Below are 12,236 nucleotides of genomic sequence, written 5' to 3' on the forward strand. Positions count from 1 at the left end.
ATTTCTCCAGCCTGACTTTAGGGCTTTCATATCAGGTTTGAAGCACACTGCACACACCAGAACTTAATGAATATTTATTGAAATGATTATCACAACAAAGATCTTATCTGAAAGTTTACTACAGGAAGTGAGCTTTTTAGCATAATGAACTCTTCAACACTTACCATCATTCAGTTATTATGAAATCACTTCAAATACTTGGGAGCAAATTACTACCATTGCTATTTTAAGTACAAGGACAACAGTTTCCCTCGGTTCATCTTTCTAGATTTCCTTCTATTTTTTAACTGAATCAATATTTATTTATTTATTTACTTACTTATTTTTCGAGACAGGGTTTCTCTGTGTAACCACCCTGGCTGTCCTGGAACTCACTCCATAAACCAAGCTGGCCTCCTACTCACAGAGATCTCTGTCTCTGCCTCCTGAGTACTGGATTTAAAGGCAGGCATGCGCCACCATTGCCACCATTGCCCAGATGAATTTTAATTTAATTTTATTTATTTATTTATCTATTTATTTATTTATTTATTTGGTTTTTCGAGACAGGGTTTCTCTGTGGTTTTGGAGCCTGTCCTGGAACTAGCTCTGTAGACCAGGCTGGTCTCGAACTCACAGAGATCCGCCTGCCTCTGCCTCCCGAGTGCTGGGATTAAAGGCGTGCGCCACCATCGCCAGGCTGAATTTTAATTTTATTATTATTGTGTGCTGTTGTCAATAGTGAAAAACTGGAAACTGCTTAAAATACACTGATACATCCTACTGAACACTGAATATCATGCTGGCTACATATATAGATTATTCTGTATTCTGTATAGTGTTCTGTCTGCATGCATGCCTAGGAGCAGAAGAGGGCGCCAGATCGCATTATAGATGGTTGTGAGCTACCATGTGGCTGCTGGGAACTAAACTCAGGACCCCTGGAACAGCAGCCAGTGTTCTTAACCGCTGAGTCATCTCTCCAGCCACCTGACGGTGTTTTAAAAGCAATGTGAAGAATGCATGAGTTTACACTGTACATTAGGCAACATTGTGAAAAAGAAAAAAAACACCTAGGAGAAATTTCATCTTTGCTATTACCTTTTGCTGGAGTTCAAGCATTAGAGTTTTCTGAGAGACACCACACATACCCCTTCACTCATTTAACAATTGCTGACACTTACTTCGCCATAGGCTCTGCTCTTAGCCAAATAAAAGAGCAATGCCCAAAACCAGAGGAGCTCCTCACACACTGTAAAGGAAGCTGAGGACAAATGCACACGTCATTTTATCAGTGCAAAATGCAAATAAATCAAGTGTAGTTTGTGCATCCACACACTCACCCATACATGCCACTTACTGGAGCATTATTTTTGAGTTTCAAGTCTGACTATGAATTAGTCCCTCTTATTTTTACATTTATAATTTAATAGCAAGAAACTTAAAAATGGCGAAGGACAGCTGTGTGACCTTAGGCCAACCGGCGGTTTTTGACGTGCTTCCTCCTTTGTGAAATGGAGTGTTAAACTTCTCGGGATTGTCACAGAATAACTGTCACTAGTGCCTTGTAACCGGGAGGGGGAGGGGCTGAACCGGGCAGGGGGGCTAAGCTGGCACTGGGCCGCACGCACGCGACGGCGTGGCCTTCTGCAGACCTGCGGGATCCGCAGGGTGCACGAAAGATAAGCGCAAGGCTTTCGGGTTTTCACCCGCGTGGTTCTGTCCGCCACGGTCCATTCCGCTGCGCCGCTGGGGACCAAGCGCGGCACCGGGTCACCAGGCCAGCCACGCTGCTCCGCCAGCCGCGCGCAAAGGCCGCCTGCGCGGCGATCGCAAGGCCGCTCCCAGCCGCCGACCGTCCTAGCCGACTTGGCTCGAAGCAGGCGGCTGCTCGTTTGAATTCTGGCGCCACTCCCACGCCACGTAGAGCCGGCGGCTCGGCAGACTCGGAAGAGACGGGTGGCAGGGTGCCGGCGGGAGCGCGCGCTGAGATGGACGCGCACGCGGGCCGGCGGCCGGCGCGCACCACGCCCCAGAACGGCCCGGAAGAAAAGAGCGGCGGCGCGCTCCCCCACGCGGTGCCTCAGGCAAAGACCACGCCCCTACTCTGCACCGAGTCCAATCGGTGCGAGAGGGAGGGGCAGCCCCGGGCTCACGCCACGGAGGCTATAAAGGGGGCTGCAGGCGGCGCGGCTGGTCCTTTTCCGTCGGCGAGCTGAGAGTCTGCTGTTGTCTGTAGGTGAGTTCGCGGTGTGGACGGATGGGCCCGCGAAATAACGTGGTGCGGGGTGAAGTTGGAGGCTAATGTTTTGTGGGACAGCCTTGGAGGTTAGCGTGTCGTTGAAAGCTTGCTCTGGGAAGTGCGCATCTGCAGCGAGAGACTGCAGGATTGGAGTGTAGGCCCAAGAAGGTTGGGGCTGGGCGGCCTGGATGGACTCTGGGGTCTGGTTCCTCAGCCCCAGCACGGGTGGGTTCTGACACATCACTGACGGGCGGAGGAAGGGTCCAGGAGTTAGGAGCTGTTCGGAATGTATTGGTGTTGCCCAAGAGTCGACTGATTAAAAATCAATCCTTTCACAGGAGCGATGACGCCATCTTTTTCTGGGTCTTCAGAGCGGTTGCAAAGAGATGCCCAGGTAAGGGTGATGCAGCTTGGGATTCTTATTGAACGGATAGACCGATTGTATGGTGCTTAAAATTCTGCTTTTTTTTTTAATTAGATGGAGAGAGGCCCAAATCATCCAAGAGAATTAATAACAAAAAGTAATTTGTTTAAGACCTGACTCATTGAAAAGGTGTGTATGAAGCCTAGGTCTTTGTCAGCATAAATAAGTATTACATTTACGTATAAGTAGCTTCCTATTAATGGATACTTAATAATGTGGGGTGGCTGTAGTATTGAAGAGCCACCATGAAACGATTGGCTTTAAACAGTCGTGGGTTATATATAAAAGGTGGTTGCCCGGAGGAAGAAAGAAAATGTGCGAAAGTGGATGCATGGGACTTTGTAGATAAGTGTGTCATGGTGCTTTTTTTCTGCCAGCAGTGAAAGCACAGGGGTGCCGGATGCCTGCAAAAAGTACCTAGCTCTCTTCGGAGAATTGAGTGTGAGTAGAGGGTTTTTTCCTTTATTTTCTCAACATGTTTTTGGTCTGATCTATGATGATCCTATCCCGAATCTGAAATTGCTGTTGAAAAATCAAAATTACGGATCTGGCTTCTGAGATAGACCGTTCTAAAAGCTCCGTTAGGTTTTTTTAAGTGTTGGTAGTATTGTAATCGCTGTGTTTCTTTTTCTAGGGCCAGAGACACAAGTCTTTGCTGGCGAATGAGAATTGGAGGTGGTGAAAAGGCAGACAAGATGTGCCGTGTTGACTACTACCGTGTTTGGAGTTGAGGTCTTTGCACGGCTCTGGCTGTCCACACTCCTCCCTCTTACCTCCTAAACAAGGAGACTGTTTGCCTGCGGAGCCATCTGCGATACTAGTTTTTATTGAGTAGAACGTGGGATCATGCTTACAGAAAGTTGTGGGTTGTATGCAATCAGTGGATGGGAGTGTTTAGTCATTGATCCTGTTGGGTTTAAAATGGATGGAATTAAAGCTGGGTGAAATTTTTCAGTGGTTTCATGAGAATCTTTACTAGGATTATGACACTGTCTAATAAACAACAGCATATGATGTAGCCTGTAAGATTTGTTATATGCCATATTTTCTTGCCGAGTGGGGTTTAACTGAATGCTGCAATAAATGTTTAGTTGCAACAACTATTTCTTCAGTTATTTGTGTCAGTGGTGGGTCAACATATAAGGTTGCTGCGTGGAAATGAGATGCCAGGGATTGTGGGCTGTCTTTGGGTGTGATATCCAAATAGCACTATTGTGCAGGGGGGTGGTCTTTGAGTAGGGTTTCTTTGTAGGCCAGGCTGGGATTAAAGCTGTTCTGCCTGCCTCTGGTGGAATAGCCTAGCTTGCCCTTCTATCTTGCTAACTTCGATTATCCATTTGTAGTTGCCAGGGGACTTCTGAGGCAGGGTCTCCCACTCCTAATAAAGTAGGCAGATCTAGCCTTTGCAGGCTAGTGTCCTTGTGTCCACACTGTCATGTGCTTTGTGGAGTCTGATCCAAAGTGCCTCAGCAGCCAGCTTATAGTTTAAGATAAAGATGCTTAAGTAATTCGCTTAAAATTTTTATGAGAAGGGGCTGGAGAGATGGCTCAGTGGTTGGGAGCACTGCCTGCTCTTCCAGAGGTCCTGAGTTCAATTCCCAGCAACCACATGGTGGCTCACAACCATCTGTAATGAGGTCTGGTGCCCTCCTCTGGCCTGCGGACATACACACAGACAGAATATTGTATACATAATAAATAATTAAAAAAAGAAAATTTTTTATGAGAACAGAATCTAGTAGTCTCGCCTATTAACATCCAATTCCTTCTGGTACCATTGGACTTAACCTTGCTGCCTTTGGAAAAGGAGTTGGCTATGAATGCCCATTCTTTATGGGTTCTGACTATGCTCAAAGCTAGCATCATGCTGTTTGGGTGTAGTTGAAGCATCTTGGGGTCAGATCAGATATTCTCCAGCTTGATATTTTTTAGCTGAGTGTTTCTGCAGATTTTTCTAACTCAACTGATGAAATATGGCAGTGCTACTTAACATCTTGTAAACCTTTTGGTTTAAGACTAGTTTTATCAATGGCAGGAGAGGGCTTTCCTATTTAGAACCAGCTCCTTTTTTGTTTCTTGGTCTTTGAATTGTCTTTTATGCTGAATGCATCCTCCACTAACTGGCTTATTTTTCTTTTAATAACTAGAACATTAAAACTTTTTTTTTCTTAGTTGCAAAAAAAATTTCCCACCCCCTCCTTGCACACATCGCCCCCTCCGCCCACTCCATTCCCCCTCCCTCTCGAGAATGAAGAGCAGTCCATATTCCCTGCCCTGCAGGAAGTCCAAGGTCCTCCCACTTCTATCCAGGTCCAGGAAGGTGAGCATCCAAACAGGCTAGGCTCCAACAAAGCTAGTTCATGTAATAGGATCAAAAGCTAGTGCCATTGTCCTTGGCTTCTCATCAGCCTTCATTGTCCACCACGTTCAGAAAGTCCGGTTTCATCCCATGCTTATTCAGTCCCAGTCCCGCTGGCCTTGGTGAGCTCCCAATAGATCAGCCCCACTGTCTCAGTGGGTGGGTGCACCCCTCGTGGTCCTGACTTCCTTGCTCATAACATTAAAACTCTGCTTATTATTGGGTTTGGGTGGGTTTTTTAGTTTTTCAAAACAGGGTTTCTCAGATCACCTGCCTCTGCTGGAACTAAAGATGTATGCCATCACTACCTGGCATTTTGGATTTGAGACGGTCCTGGCAATGGGTGGAACTCTTAAAACCAGGCTGCCCACTGCCTGCCTCTGCCTCCCAAATGCTGGGACTAAGGGACATATAGTTCAAGATTCCTGGCTATCGGGTTTGTTTTGCTCCTGGGACTTGAACCCAGGGACTTGTACATGTTTCTTCCCTCTCTAGTAATCTACATTTTTTCAGATTTTTAATTTCCCTATTGACTCCATCCTTGATTCATTTTCTATTCAGGAGTAAGTTACTGAGTTTCTGTGTAAAGTACAAAATGGGAGTATATCCCAGGAGTCGTTTGAATCCAGTTTCAGGCTAACTCAGACCCCAAAGACTTTACAAATGATGAGTCTTGCCCACTAGTGATGGTGTATACCTTTAATCCCAGTCAGCAGATTTCTGGATTTGATGCCAGTCTGGTTTACAGAGTTCTGGGACAGGCCCCAAAGCTGAAGAGAAACACTGATAAAATTTAAAAAAGAAAAGACAAATAATTCATGGATAACAGTGAATGTGAAATGAGGGAACAATATCTGAGTTTTTGTTGGTTCCCTGGTTCCTGCCCCCTTTTTGCTTGAATCTAATAAACTGAATAAATTGTCATTGTCTCTTGAGATCTTAAAATCAATGTTTCATTAATTGATAGGTCTCAGGTCCAGAACAGGAAGTAAATCAATAATAAAAAATGTGTGTCCCATGTGTTTTTTAATCCCAGTAGAGTCACGTGGATCTCAGTAAGAAGGCCATCCTGTCTACAGAGCTCCATGATAGCCAGGGCTATCCAGAGAAACCCTATCAGGGAGTGGGTGGGGACTCCTTGCCCTTTTATCCAAGCTGGCAAACAGTTAAAAACAAGACAGGGTTGTGAAATGATTTGTTTTGAAGCCCTCTGACCTCTTTTTGCAGTTTCTTCTGTTTGTTTCCTTGCCTTGTAATCCAAATTATTGTACATGCTAGTACTAGTTTGCCAAGGAGCCCAAAGATAAAATTTCTCTATTCCATTTACCAACGGTGGTACAAAATATAAAGAAAAATCAAAAGCAAGCCAGGAAGTGGTGATTCCACACAGCTTTTAATCCCAACAGAGGCAGTGGATCCCTGAATTTAAAACCAGCCTTGTCTACAGGACAACAACGGCTACACAAAAAAAACTGTCTTAAAAAGGAATGAAAAAAGACAAAAGCAACCTTAATAGAAATAAAAAACAAAAACATTTCTTTTATTTATTAGTTTGGAAGAGGGTGTCAATATGTAGACCTGGCTGACTTGGAACTCACTCAGACCAATCTGGCCTTGAACTTAAGACAATCTTCCTGCTCTCAAGGGTAGGAATATAACAAGCATGCACCACCATTCACAGCAAGAGATTTTTTTTTCTACTAAAGGATAGAAAGAGATTGAGTCAAAACCAGTTCAAGTATAGGGAAAAATACAGTTAGGCCTAAGGAACACTGCATGTATAAAGTATAGTATAGTTTAGAACCTACTTGTAATAAATTGGGGGGGGGTGTGGCATAAAAATGGAATAAAAAATAAGGCCGAGTGCTCAGCACATTACCAGAACTTTTGAGCAGTGGGGTTTAAGTTATAAAAAGGTTATATCTTGACATTTTCAGTAAGAAGATATGATATTTATCCATCATTGACTGGAAGGATGTGTGTGTGTCTATGGCGTGGGGTAGTATGTGCACATGCATGCAATTGCCCTTTTAGGCTAGAAGAGAGTGCAGGTCTACAGCTGGGACATAGAGCTTGCTATGTGGATGCTAGGAACTGAGCGTGGGTACTCTGAAACACAAGTACTTTCAACCATTGAGCCATCTCCATCCTCATTGACTGAGGGATTTATACCTGAACAAGAAAGTCCAAAAAGACATCATTTTAGTGGAACTCTATTTGAAAGTGCTAATTTTATAGTTAAAATTAGTTTTCATTAAGCTTGTTAATTCAAACCTTTTAATATACACTGGATGGCTTTTTCTCACAAGCATCAAAGACTAGCTTTCTAATTTACAGGTATTAACTGGGTAATTCTTTTTGTTAATAAAAAGCTAATACTAGTCATTATCAGGAACCTAGAGTTGTTAGTTTGTTAACGAACTACCTAAGAGTTCACTAAAGACTCAAGTCTTTAAAAATCTTAATGGGACCTCCCTATGGAATATGAAACGTATTTGTTTCAGACTGGTTTTGCAGGTTGAGAGCAGAATTTACATATTTGGCTTCAGTAACTTTAGCCCAATTGGAATTCAGTTGCCCCTGCCTCGTGTCAGGCTTCCAGATAATCTTAGAATATAGTAAGTATAAATCTACCATTTGTGCTTTCTAAAATTAGTTCTATTGCCAGAAATCTAATCTGCACAGCACTTGGTCACGTGTCCTTTAAACCTTAAAAGTTTGCTGCTTGTAGTATATATTTGAGCTTCTGGCTGTTTTTGTGGCTTTTTTCTTCAGTTGCCCGGTGGGGATTAGAGCCCTTTTCTGGTTTTTCTTTCAGTTTTTTTTTTTAAGATAGTCTCACTGTGTAGTCCAAGTTGACTTCAAACCTAACTCAAGTTTCTAAAGTATTAGGATTTTTTTAATTTATTTATTTATTAAAGATTTCTGTCTCTTCCCCGCCACTGCCTCCCATTTCCCTCCCCCTCTCCCAATCAAGTCCCCCTCCCTCATCAGCCCAAAGAGCAATCAGGGTTCCCTGCCCTGTGGGAAGTCCAAGGACCACCCACCTCTATCCAGGTCTAGTAAGGTGAGTATCCAAACTGCCTAGGCTCCCACAAAGCCAGTGCGTGCAGTAGGATCAAAAACCCATTGCCATTGTTCTTGAGTTCTCAGTAGTCCTCATTGTCCGCTATGTTCAGCGAGTCTGGTTTTTCAGATCCAGGCCAGTTGGCCTTGGTGAGTTCCCAATAGAACATCCCCATTGTCTCAGTGTGTGGGTGCGCCCCTCGCGGTCCTGAGTTCCTTGCTCGTGCTCTCTCTCCTTCTGCTCCTGATTTGGACCTTGAGATTTCTGTCCGGTGCTCCAATGTGGGTCTCTGTCTCTGTCTCCTTTTATCCCCTGATGAAGGTTAATATTCAGGAGGATGCCTATATGTAAGCTTTTTAGGTTCCCCATGTAAATGAGACACAAGGACTTGACATTTAACTCAGTGGTGGAGTATGTGCCTACCATGTATGAAGTGATGACAGAAAAAAGATCCCTGTCTCTCAGGTTGAATAATGCAAAATTAATCAAAGGCTTAAGTGTAAAATTTACAAATATGCGCCAGGCAGTGGTGGTGCACGCCTTTAATCCTAGCACTGGGGAGGCAGAGGCAGGTGAATCTCTGTGAGTTTGAGGCCAACCTGGTCTACAGAGTGAGTCCCAGGGCAGGTTCCAAAAGCTACAGAGAAACCCTGTCTCAAAAAACCAAAAAGAAAAGAAAAAAGAGAAAAAAAAGACTTTTTTTTTTCAAATTAAGAAAAAAAGGAAAAAAGAAAAAAAGGATAGAAGGGGAAAGAGAAAGAGTGAGGAGAGCTGAGGATAGAGCTAAGAGGTAATGAGCCCATTCAGTATGTGTAAAGTCCTAGCTTGAATCCTAAATATCACAAAAAGGGAGGGGAAAAGGCCCTTATAATTGGAAAATATATTTGCTAATTGTACATCTGACAATATACAGAGTACATTGATGGAGGAAGGTCATTGGCTAATAAAGGAACTGCCTTGGCCCATTTTATTGGTTAGGACATAGGTAGGTGGAGTAAACAGAACAGAACGCTGGGAGGAAGAGGAAGTGAGCTCAGACTCCACAGCTCTTCTCTCGGGAGCAGACACCTCAGAGAGACGCCATGCTCCCAGCTCCCGGGATGAAGCAAGCCGCCAGGTCAGACATGCCGAATCTTTCCCGGTAAGACCGGTGCTCACAGATTATTAGAGATGGGTTGATCGGTATATCAGAATTAGCCAGTAAGGGCTAAAGTTAAAGGGCCAAGCAGTGTTTAAATGAATACAGTGTCCATGTAATTATTTAGGGTAAAGCTAGCCGTGCAGGTGGCCGGGGTGTTGGGGACGTAGCCCCGCCGCTCGTATTACTACAGTACATAAGCAACTTAACAACTCAGTAGCAAACCCCCACATGATCTAATTTCTTTTTTCTTTCTTTTTTTTTTTGTGTGTGTGTGTATTTTGTTTTTTCAAGACAGAGTTTCTCTATAGCCCTGGCTGTCCTGGAACTAACTCTGTAGAACACGCTGGCCTCGAACTCACAAAGATCCTCCTGTCTCTGCCTCTAGAGTGCTGGTATTAAACGTGTGTATCACCACCACGCAGCGTGATCTAATTTCTTGAAATGGAAAATAATAAAGGCACTTACCACACAAATGTGACCACCTGAGTTTGAGCCTCAGATGCCACAGAAAGAACAACTCCAAAAAATTGTCCTCTAGCCTTTATATTCACATCCTACTCAAGTATTCATCATGCACACATGAACAATAAAAATAAATTTTGCAAATTTAGGGCCAGTTTGTGCTGTATGACACCTTGTCTCAAAGTACAAAAATGAAAAAACAATGAGATGGGCTAATGAGGGAGAGTGGAAGAGGGAGGGAAGGCAAAAGGGTGGGTGCATATGAAGAATTTGTGATGTTTATGTCTTGTATGAAAGCAAAATTTAAGCAAAGAGAACTTAGATTTATTAAGGAAAAGTGAATGAATTCCTGAGAATGGGAGGAGTTCAAAGGAAGGAAAGAGTTTGGAGTAGAAAGTGTAGAAGAGGAAGAAAGTACAGTTTGGAGCAAAAGTGGATTCGGACTGCCTCCACCTTCATGGATGCAATCTCAGTTTACTGGAATCCGCTGGATTCAGGTACAGGTCAGGAAAGACCTCCAAATGATACAGTTTCTCCAGTGCAATGAACCCTTAATCTTGGCCTTTGGTGGGCTTAACTCAGAGGGTTAGGGTTCTGAAAAAGTCAACAGTTACCAAAGCTCATACCCAAGAATAAAAACATGCAGGGCAAGGAGTGAACTGAGTGAATGTAAGCTTATTAGGAAAAAAGAACTCCTAAGAGAAGGGAGGGACTCCAAGTGAGGACTACTCAAAACCAGCTCATTGGTACCTTTAGCATGTGCTGGTAAAAGAAATAAAGAGGGGCTGGAAAGATGGCTCAGAGGTTAAGAGCACTGGCTGCTCTTCCAAAGGTCCAGAGTTCAATTCCCAGCAACCACATGGTGGCTTACAACCATCTATAATAAGACCTGGTGCCCTCTTCTGGTATAGAGGCATATATGTGGGCAGAACACTGTATTCATAATTAATAAATAAATCTTAAAAAAAAAAAGAAGGATCTCTGTGAGTTCGAGTCCAGCCTATTCTACAAGAGCTAGTTCCAGGCCGGGAGATGGTGGCGCACGCCTTTAATCCCAGCACTCGGGAGGCAGAGGCAGGCGGATCTCTGTGAGTTTGAGACCAGCCTGGTCTACAGAGCTAGTTCCAGGACAGGCTCCAAAGCCACGGAAAAACCCTGTCTCGAAAAAAAAAAAAAGAGCTAGTTCCAGGACAGGCTCCAAAAAGCTAGAGGGAAACCCTGTCTAAAAAAAAAAAAAAAGAAAGAAAAGAAAAAAAAAGAAAAAGAAAATCTATTATATTGTAAGAAGAAAAGATACCAGGGGCTAGGGAAGAGAGAGAGAGAGAGAGACAGAGAGAGAGAGAGAGAGAGAGAGAGAGAGAGAGACAGAGAGAGAGAGAGAGAGAGAGAGAGAGAGAGAGACAGAGAGAGAGAGAGAGAGAGAGAGAGAGAGAGAGAGAGAGAGAGAGAATGAGAATAGTGGTGATAGCAAGAGATGGGGGTTGCCTTTGTATACAACAAAAAATGGGTATCTGAGAGGAGGGAAGCAGCCTGGGGAGGTGAAAAGGCCCAGGATGATAGTGTAGGGTCTTTGGATGGTATAACAGGTACTTGTGAAAACGAACCATAGGAGCCTAGGGCCAACATGGGATTTGAAATGCTATAATATAGGTACATGGCAATGAAAAGCCATAGTCCTTCTGCCAGAGGTAAGAGAAATGACTCCTTTTTCCTGTTTCACAAGTTCCTGTGGAATGCAGACTTTTATCTAAGTGCCAGAAATCCTTCCGCACTCCAGCTTCAGCCCATTTCCAGATGTATGGACTGCCTGAGACCTCATAGTTCCTAAAGCCCAAAGAGGACAACAAAGGGAGAAAGAGCGAAAGGATACAGGTTAAGCGGTGTAGTGAGTGGGAGGAATAGCGTCTAATGTTCTGTGTGCCACAGTGGGATAACCATACTTGACAGCAATTAACTGCTTCAGAAGAGAAATAGATTGAGCATGCTCCCAGCACAAAGAAATGATTTTCCGAGGTGACAGTTACACTAATCACTCTGATTGTCTTTGTTAGGGTTTCTATTGCTGTGATAAACACCACAGTGAAAAGCAACTCCGGGATGAGGGTTTCTGTCTTCTTACAGCTCCACAGCATAGTCTGTCATCTAAGGTAATAGGCTTTCTGCCTCCACCCTCATAGGTTTCTCTGCCTATGAAGTAAGCCAGATCAAGCTGAATTGAAAAACGATAACAACAGTTTATTTGAGCAATCCAACTTCCAGGCAAGTTCTCTAGTTCGAGAGATTAAGCCCAAAGAAGTTGCACCCCGAACTAACGCAGGGAGACTTCATAGGTTGTACACATGGGGTGATGACGTTGTGTCCGCCAAAAGCTGGGTTTGTGCCCAAGTATTGTCAAAAGCTGAGTGGCTGGATGGGGATTTGGTCTGCTGGCAGCAATAGGGGAGGACATAGTCACTAAGAAGGTGGAATTGGGCTTTTAGTGCCTTTTCTTTGTTCAGAGATTCAGTTGAAGATAAAGAGATAGGATTCAGGCTTTCCAGATCGTGCAGGGTGAGCTGGAGA

At 44.0% G+C, this 12,236-nt stretch overlaps 1 long non-coding RNA gene and 1 other non-coding gene across 3 annotated transcripts; both read left to right on the forward strand.

Moving 5' to 3' along the window:
* Positions 1-2,112: 2,112 nt before the first annotated feature.
* On the forward strand, positions 2,113-3,745 carry LOC142845741 (uncharacterized). 2 transcript variants are annotated; one of them, XR_012909972.1, is made up of 5 exons: positions 2,113-2,218; positions 2,560-2,615; positions 2,700-2,774; positions 3,023-3,086; positions 3,280-3,745. It is a non-coding gene; the product is annotated as an uncharacterized LOC142845741 (long non-coding RNA). The 2 variants fall into 2 exon arrangements; XR_012909971.1 differs by having other exon boundaries at positions 3,026-3,086.
* LOC142847435 (small nucleolar RNA SNORD50) lies at positions 3,134-3,206 on the forward strand. The gene has a single exon (XR_012910189.1). It is a non-coding gene; the product is annotated as a small nucleolar RNA SNORD50 (small nucleolar RNA).
* Positions 3,746-12,236: the final 8,491 nt, after the last annotated feature.

Source organism: Microtus pennsylvanicus, chromosome 3 (genome assembly GCF_037038515.1).
Source record: "Microtus pennsylvanicus isolate mMicPen1 chromosome 3, mMicPen1.hap1, whole genome shotgun sequence".
NCBI lineage: Eukaryota > Metazoa > Chordata > Mammalia > Rodentia > Cricetidae > Microtus > Microtus pennsylvanicus.